Raw genomic sequence first — 19081 nt, 5'->3', positions numbered from 1 at the left:
TACCTGCAGAAAGAGAGATCTTACAAGAAGCACTTACTGACGAATAACACTTTTTTTTTTTTCCTCTCCTTGAGCAGGTAAAGGAGAGAGGAACTTAAGGGGAACTAATTACTTTTAGAGGTGCCCTTTAGAATACTTTTACCTACTGAGCAGACTGCCTTATGGGATGCTAAAGGCTAAAATTATGATAAGTAGGTGCTTTGTTGTTTTTCAGTATTTTTACAGTGAAATTTATGGAGCCAGTGAAATTGCAATTTGCAGTAGTTTTTCCCTTGGAGAATGCGTATTGTTGGATCTCATGCCTTTAACAAAAATTGCAAGGGAACCGAATCCTTAACACAAGTTCCTTTGTACAAGATGATAAATAGACATTGTGTTTGTATATGGCTATTTTTTTTTTTTTTTTCCCAAAAACAATTATAACAGATTCCGTTCTGTTGTAAAAATTCCTTTATCTTGTTGCGTTGTTCTAGTTAGTGGAGGTTCTTTCTAGCTAAGCAACACACAGACAAAAATCTTTGGTGTTTTCTTTTTCAAACAATATTTTCTTACATAAGAAAACAAAAGGCAGCTGCACTTTTTTTCCCCCCCTCCTCCTATAGTGGAGTTTATTTAAAGAGAAGGAATATAAAAATCAGATGGCATCTTAAGAAGGCCAGGAAATCTAACTATGCAATCCGAATGCTTCTTGGGGCAGAGGTTCTTTAGATCAGCTCCCTGTGAGAAGCACACAAAGCTGATTGCAGTGTTTTCAAGTTCAGAACGTATCTGCACAAAATAAAGGAAGTACAAATGGTATTCAACAAACCAGGAATAGAGAATATGTGGAAATCGGGTAGTGGCATCATACAGGGCAGTATTGCTGCTTCCCGCTGTGGATGTTTTGATTGAAGTGTGCTCAGGTAGTGGAATGAGACTGTAGATTCCCCTTTAAGTATCTGCAATAGTTTAATCCTGTTTTGCAATAAATAACATGACTAATTCACAGTCCTTCTCAAGGCTTTATGATTATCACTTGCACTGTGCATCTTGGCTGCTCTTAACACTTACAAGGCCCTGATATATAGCTAAACATTTCTGACTCCATCTGGTACAAAAAGAAGTGACACAGAAGTGCTCCCCAGCCAGTTTATTGCAATTTAATGTAAATCTGTTATAATGCAGCTGATGAAAAGTGCAGTGGCTTCCATGAATTCTGAAAGCTGTGATTGGGTTGCGGCTGCTGTGCTGCCCTCTGAAGATTTGCTGGGTTTAATTTTACATTGCACAGTCATTAGCTGACTACAATTCCTCCCTGAATCGCATTGCCACAATACTGCTCCTCTTCATCATCCTCTTCCCTTTCTCCTCACAGTGACCTCATTCACCCATGTTTTCCATTTCAGTCTTTTGTTGTTTTTATCTTATAAATTGCAGCCTCCTAATACATCAAAACAGAGCTATGCAATCGACCCCCATAATAGTATTTTTTAAACTCTTGTGTGTGGGAATACAGCAATATCCCTTCAAATTTGCTGTATGCTCTTTGTGATTCTCACTTTTTTGTGTCCAGAAACCAAACCGAAGCATGGCAGCAGTGCCGCCAGGCCGTGTGCGTGGGCACATGAGCCCTGTGTGCTTGTGTTCAGTAACACTTTGTCTGCACCTTTCCCAGTATGTTTGCTGTGTAAATATCATCATTTCTTCTGCTCAGCGTTTTGAATTTGATTTTCTGTAGACTGTCAAATGAACCTCCAGGCAAAGAACAAATTCATCTTACGTGGTTGCAATCAGAGCTTGCCTTTCACCCCTCCATCACTGCTGCAGCATGACTGATCTGATTGCCATCATGTACAAAATCTGTCCTAAATGTGTACTCAGCTGGTGCCTGTTAGGTGGTGGTATTTGCAGACAAAAATCAGGGTGATCAGACTCTGCCATCCAGCATTAAGTGTTGCTATATACTTACGTAGGCCCTTAGGCAAATATTTTTTTTGCCTCTTTTCTATATGTTTTACTGTTTAGAGGGGTAGAATTACATTCAGTAGGGTGATTAAACTGTGGCAAATTAGGTAAAGCTTGAGTGTAATTAAAGTGCAGTAAAAACACCTGTAAATGATGATTGTTCCAGTCCCTCAGGGAAAATTTAAAAATAACTCTTATGATAGAGTATCATACCTAGAATCTTTACATATGCTAACTAACATGTATTGTCCTTAACTAATTTGTCAAGAAGTAATTGACCGCATAATTTAAAAAATACCTAGGAATGAGGGGAACATCATATTTCTTTTAAGTTTTTTATCCTGTAGATTGGGTAGTTACCCAGGGAAAAAGTTGACATCATTCTGTGGTTACATTAACCAGTCCAACCAACTGGATTAGGTTAGAGGTGGAAAGCAAAGGTTAATTAGATACAGGCTTCAGATCTCTTACATTATTAACTATGGAGGTCATCTTGTCCAAGATAATAATGCCTCACATTGTCAATTTGTGAACCTCCAATAAGGCAGACCATTGTGCTGACTTCACATTTATTCTAAAATATTTAAGATTAGAGAGTATAAGTTCTGCTGTGCTGGAATGATTTAAAATGAATGCATGATAAATACAATCTGTAGCGATCATCTTCTTCACAATAAATTTTGTGTGGTATGACTGCAAGTGGTATTTTCACTTTGTGTATTTGTCATGTGTCTAGAGCACTGATGATTTTGAATGGAGACTTTGGTGTGGATGTTTACATAAAAATCTTAATTGCATATACAAATAAAATTTAAACCGGTTCTAAAAGAAACTCTTGAAACCTCTGAAATGCAAATTTATTGAAACAAAATGATTCAGTCACCCAGCTCCTTGTGCTGCTGCAGCAAAGTGACTACCATAAAAATAATTTCACTTGAGGCTTTCTAGAGTGCTTTTCCCTCACCCTGTAATAGAAGGTATGTATTTTTTATTAAAACTGATTCTTAATTTTAATAATTTATTTTCTTTCTTCTTTTCATTACAGAGAAAATCCATTGTTGCTGTGAGTTTCATTGCAGCGTTCCTCTGTCTGATCATCGTTCGTCTCACAAATGAAGTAACTTTCCCTTTGATCCTAAACTGCTTTGGACAAACCAGTGTCAAATGGATTCCATTTTCTGATGGCCAAAGGCAGCCTTTGAGAACTCACTACGGATATATAAATGTGAAAACACAAGAGGTAAGACCTGTTATAAAGAGCATAGCAAAATGGACTGGTAGACTTTTCTGTCTCTGATTCCTGCTTTTCTACCAGCCTGCCCAGTGTAAATACTAAAGCAAGTAATGTTTCTGAGCGAAGTGTCTTTTAAATTTGTGCTACCATTTAGATGACCATTTAATTTTTTAAATTTCTGTCATGTCTGTAGTGGCGAGCGCAGTGACCTTGCCTTAAAATCATGCTTAGTCGCAGTAAAAACTGACATTTATACAAACAAGAAAATTTTTCAGATTAATTTCAAGCCTTTAGTCCCTTTAACTCAAAAGGAAATTTTCTTGTTTGTTTTTTTTGTAACAAAGTCCTAATAATGTTTCATTTTGCCTGCAATACCCATGGAAGAAGTAGTTTGTGTTTATTTGCATGGAAGAAGAAAAGGGAATGATTTGTGAAAGGAATATATGCGAGTGTAGAAAAGTTATAGAGCTAGAGGTTTACTGGATTTTTCTGAAGCTGTTACACTGACACTTGATATCTATTTGAAAGTAGTATTTCCGGTCTGTATTTTAAAATGCTTTGGCCTGTACCTGCTTTGCAAAATACTCATTGCGTGATAAAAATACTTCAATGATAAAAATATGTTTTACAGGGGCTCCTGCTTTAAACTGTCTTAGCTGGCAAAACATCTGACGACATCGTTGGGTGTTGGTGGTAGTGGTGGGTGCTTTTTGCCCAGACTCCCCTCTCTTTCTCTCCCTCTGTACTATTTACGACAGAGGCAAACTTGCAAAATAAGCTAACATAGAAAATTAACTCTTTCTAAAAGTTGTTTCTGATCAGCTATAGCACTGTCAGCTGTGAAAAATACTATCAGACTTCTACTTACTGTTACTTATTTTTCTTTATAAAATTGCAATTGTTATATTAATGAATGAAATTCATTCACATACCGGCTTTTATAGAGAATGACAATACTTTACCACTTCATGATATTCAGTCCTATAAGTGTATTGGACAAATTAGTTACTATTTTACCTTTAGAGTGTTAAATATGAAAATCAGAATGAGAGAGGGTGATACTTTTTAGGAGGCAGCTTCTTTTAAGCTTGTCTTTTAATTGTTGTCCATGTAAGATGCAACACTGAGTATGTTGGAGCCCAAAGTATGTTATTTAAGGAGCAGAAAAAGGACAAGCACTTGAAAGGAAATCTATTTGAGTCAGAGTGTGAATCCTAGTCCCAGTGAAATGAATGGGAGCTGCTGTTGAGTTCAAAAGGGCTAAGGCTCCATCTAGCATATCTTAAATACAGAAGGACTAGGAACCCACCAGAAATGAGAGGGCAGTGTGTTCTGCATGTCCCTGGATTATTGCCACGGTGGCAGGTGTGGAATCTGAATGAGGCAGAGCTGCCACAGTCACTTGATCACTATCAGTCTGGACTGATAAATGGAGAGGAGAGGAGCATGCTAATCCATTTTTATTCATCATCGCCTTCATCGGAGGTTAGATGTAGCTTGTGGGAGCCTTAATTCATTCTTAAATTTGATAACACACTTGGAAGTTCTAACAGTAAATGAAAATGAATGTCCTGAAAGTTGGTGACCAGTATCGGTTAGTAAGACATTTGTCTCAATTTAGCTTAGGTCATGAAGGACTCTTTAAACTTAGTAATTTTAATTGTTTTCCTCCTTGTATTTGCACATTACATTAATATTTGCTAATTAAAATGATAATGAAGAAACTGAATGTGTCTTGCTAATTGTGAATGCACTGTCTTCTGACTTAATTGTTCCCCGTCCAAGGGAAGTTTATTGTACTGCCCATGTGAAAAGCTTTACATGGCTCGTGTTCCTAAGTCACACTCGTAGCATTCTCAGACTACGATATTTATAATACAGATTGCTTTAAAAATATGCATTTGTTTGCTATTTGTATTAAAATGACCAGCCATTCTTAGTTGTTCATAGAGATTAAAACACAGATCTCTCATTTCTGCAAGTGCCTAATATATTGAATTTCTGCTCATTTCATAGAATTGAAATACCATAATGAAGTATCAGAAAATTATGTGATGGAGAGGAAGATAGCAGAGAAGGCTTTTAAAGCCATGATTTGGCTTTCTCTTTTTTTCTTTTGCTGGGAGAATCTATGCACACCTGTGAATATGTTCACAGTCTTCTAGGGTGTCCTTTGAAACCTGTCACCCTACTGGGTCCTACATGTCTCCTGCTATCCGAGAGCACCCCCTCCTGCTCATCAACCACTTCCAACATCCTTTTCCTTTTCTTCACATTTGTTCTCTCTTCTCCTGTTCCTCTCAGGCTCCATGTGTGCTGCATGCCAGGGCTCTCTAATCCTGACTTCTCAGTGTACTCAAATAGTGCATGTACAAGGTCAACAAAACAGAGTAATTAGAGTAATTTACCAACAACCCAGTCATCTAACATTACAGGGAAGCTAGAAAATCTACATGAACTACTCCTCTAGCTTCCCTGTCCCCCTCTTGCATACTTTCTGAGGAGAGGGGAAAAAAAAAAACCAACAAAAAACCCCACCACAACAACAACAAAACCAAACAAACAAAACAAACACAAAACCAACTTCAATCAATAGGAAAAAAAAGTTGGTTAGGAGGAGATGATTTCTTTTGGGGCAAGGTTGAGTGGGATGAGATGAGACTTGAAACCCTTATGAGATGATGGAAAATCAATTACTTGGTGGTTAAGGCTGAGCTGATCAATGATTTGTATTAAAGGAGTTCAGGAAATATGGTGATATGAACATCTGTGTTATCTTAAGTAAAAAACAGTGATGTGTATATTGTTAGGTATGATCAGAATAATGCAGTAAAGACGTATTTCAAGAGTGTGTATTTGACTTGAAAGTATAATGCTATGGCATTTTAATTATTAAAAAGTCTGAAAAAAATTTAAGGTTACTATAACTAGGTTGCATGGGGGTATTTAATATAAAATGCAAAGAGACGTAACTTAATCCCTAATTAAGACTGTACATAATACAGGGTTGTTGCTATGGTTTCCTTGATTTGTAGCTATAGCAACGGCTTTGAAAAACTGACTTTTATGTACATTAAACATACTATATTTGAAATATAAATAGAAGTGAAGTGTTGTACTATACTGGTTCATTATGTCTAGACACATTTTAGTTTGACTTTTGAGATATTTCTGAAATAGATGATTCTTCACCTAGAAAATTTGTAGCTGGTACCCACCCTTGCTCTTCTCAAGAGAACAGATCCCATAGTTAGTCCTTCACAGTGGGATCTCTTTTCTTTTTTCTGTGTCCACATTTGAGGGGGACTCCCTTAGATTTGGGCAAGGCTATGGCTGCCTGTTTTGCAATATTGCTGTCTTGCTCAAGTACACGAATTTTGACCTTTCAGTGGGAAGGTGTATGGGCAAGATGACCTTTTCTGTCCCTTATTTCTTCTACTTTGTACCTACAGATTTTTGGTGACAGGTCTCATGAAATCCATCTTTAAGTAATGTCATGCCTATCATGTGTTAGTTACTTTTATCCTATTCCTGGTATTTTTTCACAGAGAATACTATTTTGATACAACTCCACAGTGGTTACCCAATTGAAACCTATTGTCATTTGAGTAAATGTCACCCGCCACCCCAAGCTGATGTAATGATTCTTCTCCTGTATCAGAAATGGGCAAGCAGATAGAAAACATAACTTTCTTCCTTCTTTCATACCATTCCTACTCTACAAAGAGTTCTGGTAAAATTAATGAACATCATGTATTTAAATTGCAGCATTATGACATCAATTTAAAACCCATTAGTGGTTTGAAACTTCATGCTAGGCAAGTCTAATAGTGTTCTTGGATATTTGATTGTGCTTCCTGAAAGGTGAGTATTGAATAGATTTTTACCATACCGTCAGTATTAAAATAATATAGCATTTTCTTACATACGTAAAATCTGAAATATAGCTGCAATAACACTTGAAACATAATTATAAGTAGTATATTCAAGTACTATGCAAAGATTAAAACTGTTCTTGGAAAAGGGTAAGTTCTGAGATGACCTAAAATCCCTACATTAAACTGCAACTGTGAGATCTAATGGCTTCATCTGAAATTAATTCTGAGGGAGAGAAGAGCCTTTGTGTCATGAACGTTGAAGGATCTCGCAGTATAGTAATGAACACTAGGTAAAAGAAACATGCATTGTAGCAGGTGGGTTTGTTTTTTTGTGTGTTTTTTTTTAATCCTATTGCAACTGAAAACCTCATCAATACTGTGATATTGAAGTAGCAAATAAATTTGGATCATATACACACCATTTTGTCCTGTAACCTGAACAAACTAATATACAAACAATAATTGCTTGCTGGCTGTGGCACACCCAGCCACATACATGTGTGAACATTCAACCTAAGTCTAGTTTGTGGTGTGGGGTTTTTTTGTGTGTTTGGTGGGTTGGTTTGTTTGGTTTGTGTGTGTGTTTCTTTTGGTGTGGGTTTTTTGTTTGTTTAGGAGTGGGTTGTCTGGGTTTTTTTCTTCCCCAGAAGTTCTGTGGTAGAAGTCAGCTGAAATGAGTGGGCGTTTCCACAAATGAAATATCCCAGACATGAATAAAAATGGGAGGAGGCTACAAACCTTATACATATGTGTGTAGTATTGGTTGTTTGTTTTTTTTTTTTTAACCAGAACAAAGTAACTTAAATAAAAACACAATAGCACCTGAAGTATAGAGGAAAACGTCACATGCAGAAATGTAGGCCGTGTGATGTGCTATCTGGTAGTAATTTAAGGCACGTACCATTTCAACAATAGCAAAACCACAGTTGACAAACTTGTTAGGAGTTATCATAGGAAGGACCTATACCAATCATGAGAGAACATGTTTTCATAACACTTGAATAACTAAATTAAAAAATGCACATAGAAAGCAAAGACTGTGATGGACAGTTTAATAGTCATTTCTTTCCATATATGGGATGTAAGAAAAATTTTAGAAGGTCCAAAATTTTAATACGAAATACTAAAAATATGTAAAGTTAGCAATCAACCTGGGAAGGTTTAAGTTTTACCTATATTAGTGATGGATACTGATTGACACTTACTATGAAGAGAAACTTGGAGAATAGCGCTGGGCTCCATGTCAAAACAGAAGGTACAGGACTGTGAACTTGTGTGGTGTGTTCAGCTAACTTCAGAGAAGCTTGTGTCATGCTCTTGCTGGGAAGAAATGGGTCCTAGGGAGACTAAAAAGCTTCATCAACCAGAACATACAGTGACAGAAAGTTGCTTTAGTATTTAATTGCTGACAACTTCATGACTTCCATCCTGTCTTTTCCTTTGGGATCTTATTCATTTTTACAGCTTAAGAATTCACAGGATATTTTGTTAAGAAAAGGTCATCTGTTTCATAGTCATTTATCATTTATATCCCTTCTAAGACACAATTTTATATCAGTTGCTCTGTTATATCATTGCAGCCTTAGTAATCATGTAATAATAATAATAGTAGTAATAATAATGGAACTAAAAGTAAACATGCTGTATATTCTTCTGGATATTTGTTTGCTCCTGCCATATAAATTTTCAGGAACAACTTTTCTTGAAAATACTACAGAAGGATTGGCTACATAACATTTTTGATGACAATCATATTGCTTGTTACAATTCTGAGGGGGATTTGTATGGTGGGTTGTTGATTCCCGTCCCTCCCATCCCTCTGTGTTTGCTGACTATGCCAGAGCTCCCATTGCTGGCTCTGGGAGCCGTAGGCACACACTTGAAAATAAAATTCCTGCCAAAGACTTTAACCACCAAATGGTCAACTCCAGGAACACATCTTATATTACAGAAACAGACCTCACTGAACAAATTATCACTGGAGTCCCCACTGCCTTCTTCCTCTTTCCAGCCCCCTTTTGGCCCAGGAGAAGAGAGAACCATCAGAATGAGCTGTGAGGTCCACTTGAAACCAATCAGGCTGTTATGAACCTGCAGGAGAGAAGGCAGCACAGATGATGTGTGTCTCAGTAGAGTAAATCCTGCCAGCTCAGCCTTTTTCTTTCTGTATATATGGAATTAGCTCAGGTTTTTAAAGCTGCCACAACTCTGATGGTGTCTCGTGAGAAAAAGTCAAGTGCCAGGATAAATATATCAAGTATTCTATACAAAGGAGTTAAATCTGCCCCACACAGAGCCTGAATGTAATGAGTCAAGCAGTGCTGCCTATGTGGCAGCTCTGCTTGCCTTTTTCTTTTTTTCTTTTCTTTAAGAAAAAAAAAAAAAAAAGACTAAGGGACTTGAGAAGCGATTACTATCAGCAAGTGAGCTATGCCATCAAAAGTCAATCCCTAAAGAATCTGGCCTGGTAGAAATAAATGCCTACGATACACAGTCATGGGCTGGAATCATCTGTTGGAGCTTACAAGTTATAGCAGAAAATGTGCCTGGTGTTAGAGATTTGCCATCTACCTTGGTTATATGTAATTTCCAGAGATTTCTCCCACCTTCTTGAATATTTTTTTTACTGCTAGCAAAGGGGAGGTTTATATTGGATAATGTTAGACTCCCTATGAGAAGGTGCCAGTTGTGTTTTCCGTGTGAGAAGTATGAACATGCCTCTCCAACTGAGAGACATGACACCATGAAAACTTACTCGAGACCATTTGGAAAACAGAGAACAACCTAAGCTTTGCAGTTAACCAGCTTGATAGACAAACTTCTATCAGTAAATTTTTGTTTTCATTAAACGGCAGCTGGACCAGACAAAGTGAATGGAATATTCTTTGGATTGGTAAAGAGAAGATCAGAGAGGTTTGGTGTAATAGATTCTTGAATGAGACCAAAGCTCTGGGGATGACAGGAAAGATGGGGTGGTTGGTATAATGAGCAGGTGAGGGTTGTGGTCGAGGGGAGGAAGGAGGAACTTGCTGTAACCTGAACATGGTCTTACTCTGGATGAGAACTGAATTCTGTTGCCATCATGTGATTTCAGCTTTTGTCAGTAATAGTTGCTAAATTAATGATGGGCTGGTTTGCATTAATAGTAAGCAAGGTGTCTTCTTGGTGATTCATTTCATCAGCTGGGAGAGCAGGGGTCTGTAATTTACTAACTGAATATCCTCCCACTGCTGCTGTTTCAAAATTAAGATGCTTTCATCATAAGTTCAGTGTCACTCACCTAATTTATACCCGGAGTCTTTCTCTCATGGAGGTTCAAGGTATCCTTTGCAGCAAAGTCTTGCTAGTCTTGGATGCAGTGGTGATGGCTAAGGTACACTTTGTACTGGTGTATAAAATACACCATAAAGTAAAAAGAGCCAGTGAAAATGGAATTTTGCTCATATAATTGTTTCTACACGACGAGTTTCTGCTGGCTATGGTAATCAGCAATTTTAGCTCTTTGAGTTCCTGCCCAGCATCTCTGTTCTGGCAGAGACACATACACTGAGCTGACCCAGGGCTATTAGTACTTCCCTGCAGGGAAGCTGCGTGCCAGCCACACATACACTCACACATACGTACACAAATGCACACGTGAACACAGCAGTTAGAACTTGCACAAGAAGCAGGTTCCTAACACTGACAATCATGCCAATTACTGGCTAGTTTTAAAGTGCAGCCATCTTCCTTGAAAGCCTTTGCTTTCCAAGTTTGCTCCCAAGGCCATCTGTCATAGCCTGTGTTTGGCAGCTTCGTGTTCTGCTGCAAGGGTCTGTGGATTGAATATATTAGGGTTTTTTTCTGGCTTATTGTTCTCTGAGTTGGTGGAAAGTTTCTACTGCGTGAGCCTTTTCTCTTAGGCTTTTTGTTAGATTAAAATGTGAACCTTAAATGCATTTTTGAGCTGTTAATCTGTTCTGTCTGCTCTCAGGCTGAGCTGGAACAGGTGGACTGGTATAACTGCTGCATAGAGGGAAATGAGCTAAGAGACCCCTTTAGAGCAGATGCAGATTGCACCAGCAATAATTGCTTTTCTTGTGATACTCTCTCTTGTCTGGCTGAATACATTAATCCATACTACCAAATATGTGTTATTTGGTCTGTAAGAGGGCCTGTATGACTGTCATATTGAAAACATTATGCCCCTGACTGGCATTTCTATGCTGGCAGTGTGTGGATCCTGGAGCTGTACTTGATAGAGTATCTGTAACAAGGACCTACATTTTCTGTGGATGTAGCTGTAAATTTTGTCTACTCATCATAAATAATTTTTGAACTACCTCTAAACCAATAATTACCAGCACCATTGAAAAGTTCACGGTAAATTAAGTCCATGAGGCTGCACCCTAAAATGAAAACCAATTCAGTCTGGGTAGAGGTGGGGAAAAGATGAAGTTGTGTGTTTATTTGCAGTATTTCTTTCCTCCATCTTTATTTTTCCTTCTCATTTGATTTTTTTTTTTTTTATATTCAGCTAGTCAGAGATTACAGTAATTTGTAGTTTCCTGTCATTCAGAAAAGCAGTTGGCATGCCCATTAGATGAATAAATACAGTGTTAAATGAAATTCCCAAAATTAGTGCAGAAAAATTACTAGAGTGATTTTGGGATTGTCCACTCAATAACAGCAATTCATCCTCCATTTTTATGCCTAACCCAAGGGGTGCACATTACTGCCTTTACTTTGTTCATACAAGTCCTCTTTGCTGCAAGTAAAAGCATCATTTTTTTCAGAGAACAGCTGCTTGAATTTGTCTTTAAGAGTCTCTTGCAGTTAGGACCCAGAGTTTTGGATTTGAAAATGATGGAAATGCCACAGATCTTGGATCAATATTTCTCCGGGGGGCAGAACCTGCTTATTCCAGTCTGCAAAGAATGCTCAAGGGCCACGTATTAATATTACACCAGCCAACATGCAAGTTGATTTGGGTTAATTTCCCTGCTTCTAGTTCAGTGATGCTACCACCCTCCTTCCCTTCTGCTTTTTTGATTACTGATGCCTAAGATTTGTGTTTGTAAAGACAAAATATAATTTCTGGAGTGCATCAAGTTGAAAAAGTATTCTTTTGAGCTTTTTTTCAGATGACTTTAGACTCCTGTGAAATGCCTGACTACATGCACAGGAGCCACCCTGAAATATTATAGTTCCAGAGCAGTACACTGAAAGCTTAGATCAGCACTGGCAAATATACTACAATAGAAATTAAACTCCAAGGTGACAGACAAAGTTTGGCTTTTAGGTAAAAACAATAGCCCTGTATTTGTTGACATACAGTGTATTATGGAATTGATCAATGACTGACAATTTTGTTCTCAGGTACTTTTTGTGAATTTAATTTTATTGATTTATTAATATTTTCTAGCTTATGATACAGTTTCTCATGTCATCTTATTTCTAGCGTGTAAAAATTTCTAATGTCTATAGGATTTCCTGTTAGATCTTCCTTTTTAGATCCAGTGCTGATTTCTTTCTTCAGCTTCTGTCTTCTCCGATTTGTCTTGTCTTTCACTGCCCAAAATTTCTTTCACTAGAACATCAGATTTTCTCTTCTCCAAAAATATACTGTTCAAGATAACTTCTAAGGCACTGCTTGGAGATTTAGGAGATGAGGGACTGTTCTTAACAAGGTTTGGTTTTCAGCTCAAGGTTTGGTTCCTGAATAGATTCAAGATGTAGCACCAAGAACAATGCATTGTATTGATCCAGTCTTCAGATGACAGGCTTTGGAAAATAGATTTCCAACCAGAAGAATTTATGGCAAAATTGTGTCTCTGCTCAGAGCTCACATACATTAAGTTTCTTTCTGCTGTCTTTACAAGCATGACTTCTTTCTCAAATGGAGCGAGTCCCTAAAAAGTTTATTTGCTGCCATGCCAGAGTCTTCCAAAGGCTGAGTACAGGCACTTTTCAGTGGTTTTGAGGCTAAACAGGCTCTCTAGTTAGAAACCAGAGAAATGTAGCTTTCTCAAAAACGTAGCTCTTTAGTTCTCTCAATGGCAGATCTTCAGGGAGTCCCAGAGAAGAGTAGGATCCTGTGGGATCCCCCATTCAGATGAGTCCACTCGTTTCTGCTCCATTTGGTCCTTGGTGTTCAATGCGCTTTGTCATCACCAGTGTCAGTGACAAATGATGGAGCTGACAACGTTACTGTAATGCAAATAATGATGTTCAGTCTTGACCTTTTACTCAGCAGAGAACAGGCAGAGGAACAGGGTAGAACTCTTGTGTACCAACCTCGATTTCTGTCCTGCTGCTGGTGTGGGCCAAAGGTACTGTTCACTACTTCTGTTTCACCATATTTGTAAAGGATTCATGTTTATAAAGAGCAAGTAACATTTCTGGATCAAGTCACTTCTGGTCACATTCAAAAAGTGAAGTGAGGATGGTGAGATTAATTCTCATATAATGATTTGGGATCTACTACCCCTGATCCATTGTCACTTATTACATTGTATTACAGCCAGACCTTTATTGTCAGAACAACAACAAAAATAATCTTTGCACTACCCTAATGCTTTATTCTGATTGACAGAGGACAGGGCAATTCAAGTAATGTGACAGCAGTGTTAGCATGTATTATATAATGATATATAGCAACTTTCGTAGACTGCCATTAATTTTTGCATGAATTCTGTCTGTCTTTGATAAGCATGTGTAACTCCTGATAAATTATTTTGGAGCTGAGCACAAGAATCAAGGAGAAATGGAGTTTTCTAGGCATGGAAGCTAGTGATAGCTGAAAATGAGAAGGCAAAACTGACAGATAATTGTGGATGAGAAGTCATTTTCGAGCAATGGATGGGGGTGATATTGTTTCCTGTTTAAAATGAATTGCTACCTCTGCTGGCTGCAACACAAGGTAAATTCTGTCACGAAATCTAAAACATTTGTTATGTTCAGGCTGTTGATAATCGCATAGGAACCAGCATTGTGGAGCTCCCTCTACTTGCTCTTAAGTACCTCGCTCCCATTCTGGTGGGTGTTACCCACTCTTCATTTCCTGGGGAAGAAATAGTCTGTGAGGGCATTTATCTGAACAGCACAGAAATAATTTTCTGCAAACCAAACTATTATCATAACAGAATCCTCAAAAAAAAAAAAAATTACAGTGACACTGAGGTTTCTGAAATGAGTGTCTTCTTTTAAGGCCTCTGTTTCCTCTGGTATTACTTCCAGCCCTGTTCACCGAAACTACAGTGCAAGTCTACCATGAATAGCATGAATAATGCGCATATTTTTCTGCTAGTTTCAGTGTGTGGTAAGTAGTTACATATAGAAAAAAAAAATTTAGAGCTGAAAAAAACCCAATGATCTGCTAATCTCCTTACTAGTACGTGATTGACCCATATTTCACATTAATTCATGTTTTAGCCTGTCTGCTTTTATATTTGTAATTCTTGGGCCTTTGCCCACATCCCTGGTAAGATCATGCAGTGGACTAACAGTTCCCCACTGCAGTTTTTCCTCAGACAGAGTTAGGGAAAATATTACAGCTGTTTATACCTCATTGTTTCTTGCTTCTTTAAAGATCTTAAATATTTCCTCTTCTCATTCTCTTCTTTCTTCCAGTGGATGCAGACACTTGCAGTTCCACCTTTATGACCATGTCAGCAAGCAAAACTCTTCCTTATTTTTCCTAATTTGTCCATAGCAAAAGCCCACCTCCTCCTCATTTCTTCCTGTCTCAGTTTTCTGGAGCTTGGATTGGATTCAGCTCTAACAGGACAAAGGACATAATGTTACCTCTGCTTCTAGATATCAAATTACCTGGGATTTGTTTTTCCGAAAATGTATTGGATGGTTTTATCATGAGATTAACGACTTTGTGGTTTCTCAAGATGATGCCTACCTTGGTATTAATACTTTCTTCATGGTTTTCTGCTCTTTCTGCAAACACCATTTATTTTCTCCTGAAGATTATTTGTAAAGATAAGGCAGATTTAACAAGGAAAAGATCACAAAGATGTATGTTGTCTAAGGCAAATGAGAAAAAGGTTTAGAACTGAAAGGCAAAGTGATGTTTTTGGTGGTGGTGTTTGGTTTTGTTTTGTTTGTTTTGGTCCATATGAGATCTTAGAGCGGTTTGGGTTATTCTTGGAAATATGACTTTTGGCCACTATTTTTTCCATTCAGTCTGCAGTAGTGTTCTTACTGTTTAACATGTTTGTTCATTAGAGGAACAGCTTTCATAATGGAATGTGCCAGGTCTGTTAAGAAATTAGCGATTCATTTTACGTTAAAACCATCTGATTTGTACATACACTTGTAGTTCTTGTGCATTCAGATTAATTGTCCAGTTATCTACAAAGCTGTATTCTGAATTCCTCAAAATCAGTCTTTTTATCAGTCTTTACTAAATGTAAAAGTGCCTCTGGTAATTTCTCTTCACTCACAAAGCATGTCATTTTTCTCTGAAAAATCTAGTTTGTCTAGCAAGATCTTTATAAACAAATATAATTTTAGCAACTACATATCACTAACAGGCATTTCTACATTAGATGTGAGTAGATATTATTGCATAATACATCTTAATCTGTTTGAATTTTTAAATTGCTAGAGAATTCACGAATGTAGCATTTTTGTTTCTTTGCAATATGAGCATCTCTTTATATAGACTATTATGCAATGAAGTATTTGTCTACCTAAGGATCTCCTAGATTTCTACTACTTTTTTGTATTTGAGCTAGGATAATCTTTGAAAAGTGTTCTGCACAGAGGTAGCGTCTATTGTTTAATGATCTATTAGCAGGGGTGGCAAACTCATTTTCACCGGGGGCCACGTCAGCCTCGCAGTTGCCTTGTCATGACATTCAGCCCTTTGAAGGCAACCGCGAGGCTGACGTGGCCCGTGGTGAAAATGAGTTTGCCACCCCTGCCCTAGAGGATCTGGGGAGGCAAATGTGTTTCTATAACAGATTGCTTGGTTTAGGTTTGCTCCCAGTTATCACTGCAAAGGAAACATCAGGTTCTTGTGCTTTGTGGAACCGGTGTGTGTGTCCACAAGACTCTCATCCTGTTAAATAGATTTGGTGTTTTGTTCAGTTTCACAGCACCAATTCTGTCCCCAGATGCAAAGCACTGGTCACAGCTTCCTGCAATAGTTTAAGGGCAAAGGAGATTGAAACAAGGTGGGAAAACATCCACATATTGACAGCTGTTATACCTAGAGCTATGCCCTGTGGTATTTGGAGAACCTGTGTTTTGCCTCATCGTAATTAAACTGTTTATGGTAATCAGCAGTATTTGTGTATTCTACTGTGAAAGGATGCCTAGTTTCATTTTGCAGCAGCAAATGGACTTGACATGAGCTTCGGTCCGTAGGTAGTAGGTTCTTGAAGGCTTAGTGTTACTTTCAGCAAAATGCTAATCTCACAAATTGGTACATTTAACTGTCATCCACAAATGCACCCTTTTGTGTAATATGCAGTTGATTCTAACAATTACGGATGCAATTTAATGGTGCCATCCTCAAACCTTCCAGTATGATACTACCTAGAGAATTTGTTACTGATGAAATCATTATGGTGGTATAGAAATGAAATAGATTACTACTAAAATTACTCTCAAAATCTAATTGTAACTTCACTGGAATTTTTCCCATGATGGACATTAAGTACATGCTTATTTCTTATTTTTATAGAAGCAGTGTTTTTATTTGAACGCTTAATTTTATTTCACTGTCTACTATATATATGTTAGGTTCTGCTTCTCATTTTCACTTGTGGTCAAAGATAATTTTAGTCCAGTTTTTATTTTATCTGATATTCTTCCATTCTTATTTCCCCTGTCACATGAATGAAACATACATGCTTCCTTGAGGCCTGCCTAGGATTGCTCAAATTAACGCAATGAAGAACCCTATTTCATCAATACCTAAAATGATGCAAGTTCTCCCAATTTCCTTTCGAGGGCTTCCTTGGAAAGAAAAACATGCTTTTATAATTTCTTAAAAAAAAAATCTTGCTTGATTGTAGTCCATGAAGAACAGGTGAAATCCTTGATCAGGATGGGAGATTTCTGTGACTGCTCAAGTTCCCCGAGTACAGTACACTGCACTTCCATGCCATCCTGTTACGTTATCTGTGTATTGTTCTAGCTCTTATTAAAAGATGTGATATTTCGCCACCTCCAGAGCAACAACCTGACATCCATCTGTAGTTGCACCTGTTTTTCTTTCTGCTCTTGATCTTACAATATAGATTGATCCAATGAAAGCTAAAAAATGCATGTGCCTGTTCATCAGATTCTCTCTGTAGTCACAAAGCCGGGGCACAGAGGGGGTAGATGGCCACCAACCACCACTTTTGTCACCGGCCATAGAATAAACTTGATTGATGGGCTCAGAAGACAATGATGCAGAAATAGTTATTTGTTTTGGTTTTTTTACATAATCTTATGTTTCTTGTATTTTTCCATCTTCCTAAAGCAGCAGACTGAATGATACTAACCTAATTTGATAATAATTGTTGAAATTTGCCTTCAGGAAACTGGAAATTTGTGAACCCATGGTTCTAAAACCTTATGATTATACACTATATCTATACAAAATGTATTTATGTGTACTTGGACTCAGTACTATGATTGTACTTAGAAGCAGGCAACCCTTCTTCCTAAACAGGAAAGGTTTTGCAAAGTAAGGAGGGCAATATTGTTGAGATGGTTTGAATAGTCCCATGGGTTTCTATAATTTTGCTGAACAATTGCTTCCAAAGAATCTCAGATACCAGAAGCTATTCCTCAGGAGGAAAATATTGTTAAGACCATTGTGCTTATATCCTACTATTGTGAAAATTGCCATGGGATTGTTACCTTTCACCCAGGTGGTCCCCACTGATGGGCAGAGATGACCTTGATTTAATGTCTCATCTGAAGGCAGGCAGTTCTAACTGTGCAGCGACATCCCCCAGTCGCTCTGTTGCAGCGTCAGCGTTGGATGCGAGCCCGTGTCTCAGTCAGAGATGTGCATCTCTGACCTTCCAGCATAGAGGCAATAGTGCTGCCAGCTGTGTTATGCTGACAGGCAAAGGACTTGTTTTTGAGATCCAGAAGCAAAGAAATTGAGCTAAACACAACACAGACTTCTACTGTTGGGGTGGGGGGAAAGTGGCGATAAACCCCAGACAATCTTTCCTTCAGTTTCCAAATTTTGTTTTCCAGGTTGCTGGGAGTAACTTGCTTCATTAATGCAGTTCTGCAGAATGATCTATTTAAATTTTATCTCAGAGTGAGTACTTTTAGCTGAATAAAAGCCTTTTGAAAAACCTGATTTATGTTACAGTCACAGCATTAAATATAGCAGTTCTGGTTCAGTGGCAAATGGTGGGGTCAAGGTCCATGGTCTGCATTTTCGAAGTGCTGTGCATGGATTTGCATGCACAGAGCTTACATTAGCACTAACACCATTTGTACATGTGGCCCCTGTGCAGTACTTTGGGAATGTAGCCTCAATACAGAAGATATTTACAGCACTGAAGCTCATGTTGGGAAATATGAACAGCTGTGCTCCAAACAAAAACCACACATCTGAAGTAAGACAAGCATACTGAAAATTATGTTCTGGCAGTTAACGTTTTTATTTGTACACACTGCTATCCAAAACTGAAAAGAAATATTATTCTTTCAGGATTAATATGTTTTGCAGAGCTAGTAGGAGAAAAAACCTGTCATTGGAAAAGATTTTTACTGATTATAATTTTTCTTTATTGTGATTCCTGTAGTGTTGGTACAAAAGAAATATCATTAACAAGTGAAAGTTATGTCACTCTTCTAATTATGTTTTACTAGCAGTGAGATGACCTCTTTATACTTTTAAACAATCGATCGAAATCGTTCCTCTAAAACACATATTTACATAGATTTTTAGACTTTACTGTGTTAATTTTTTCAGTTCTAATATCTGAGCACCTGCTGTGCACAGGAGGTGGGCACCTGAGAAAGCTTTATCTGTCATTGCAGGATCCTTGCATTTGTGTGCATCATGTCT

General features: G+C 37.8%; 1 protein-coding gene across 1 annotated transcript in view; it reads left to right on the top strand.

Annotated features, from left to right (window-relative positions):
- The first annotated feature begins 3130 nt into the window (after window positions 1-3130).
- Window positions 3131-19081, top strand: part of ST6GALNAC3 (ST6 N-acetylgalactosaminide alpha-2,6-sialyltransferase 3) — a 114504-nt gene continuing 98553 nt past the window's right edge. The window contains exon 1 of the mRNA XM_065657180.1: window positions 3131-3184. The gene's annotated coding sequence lies outside the window, so the exon portion shown is untranslated. The remainder of the gene's footprint in view (window positions 3185-19081) is intronic.

This window comes from Caloenas nicobarica, chromosome Z, assembly GCF_036013445.1.
Source record: "Caloenas nicobarica isolate bCalNic1 chromosome Z, bCalNic1.hap1, whole genome shotgun sequence".
Taxonomy (NCBI): Eukaryota; Metazoa; Chordata; class Aves; order Columbiformes; family Columbidae; genus Caloenas; species Caloenas nicobarica.
This window is presented reverse-complemented; position numbering and strand designations above follow the sequence as displayed.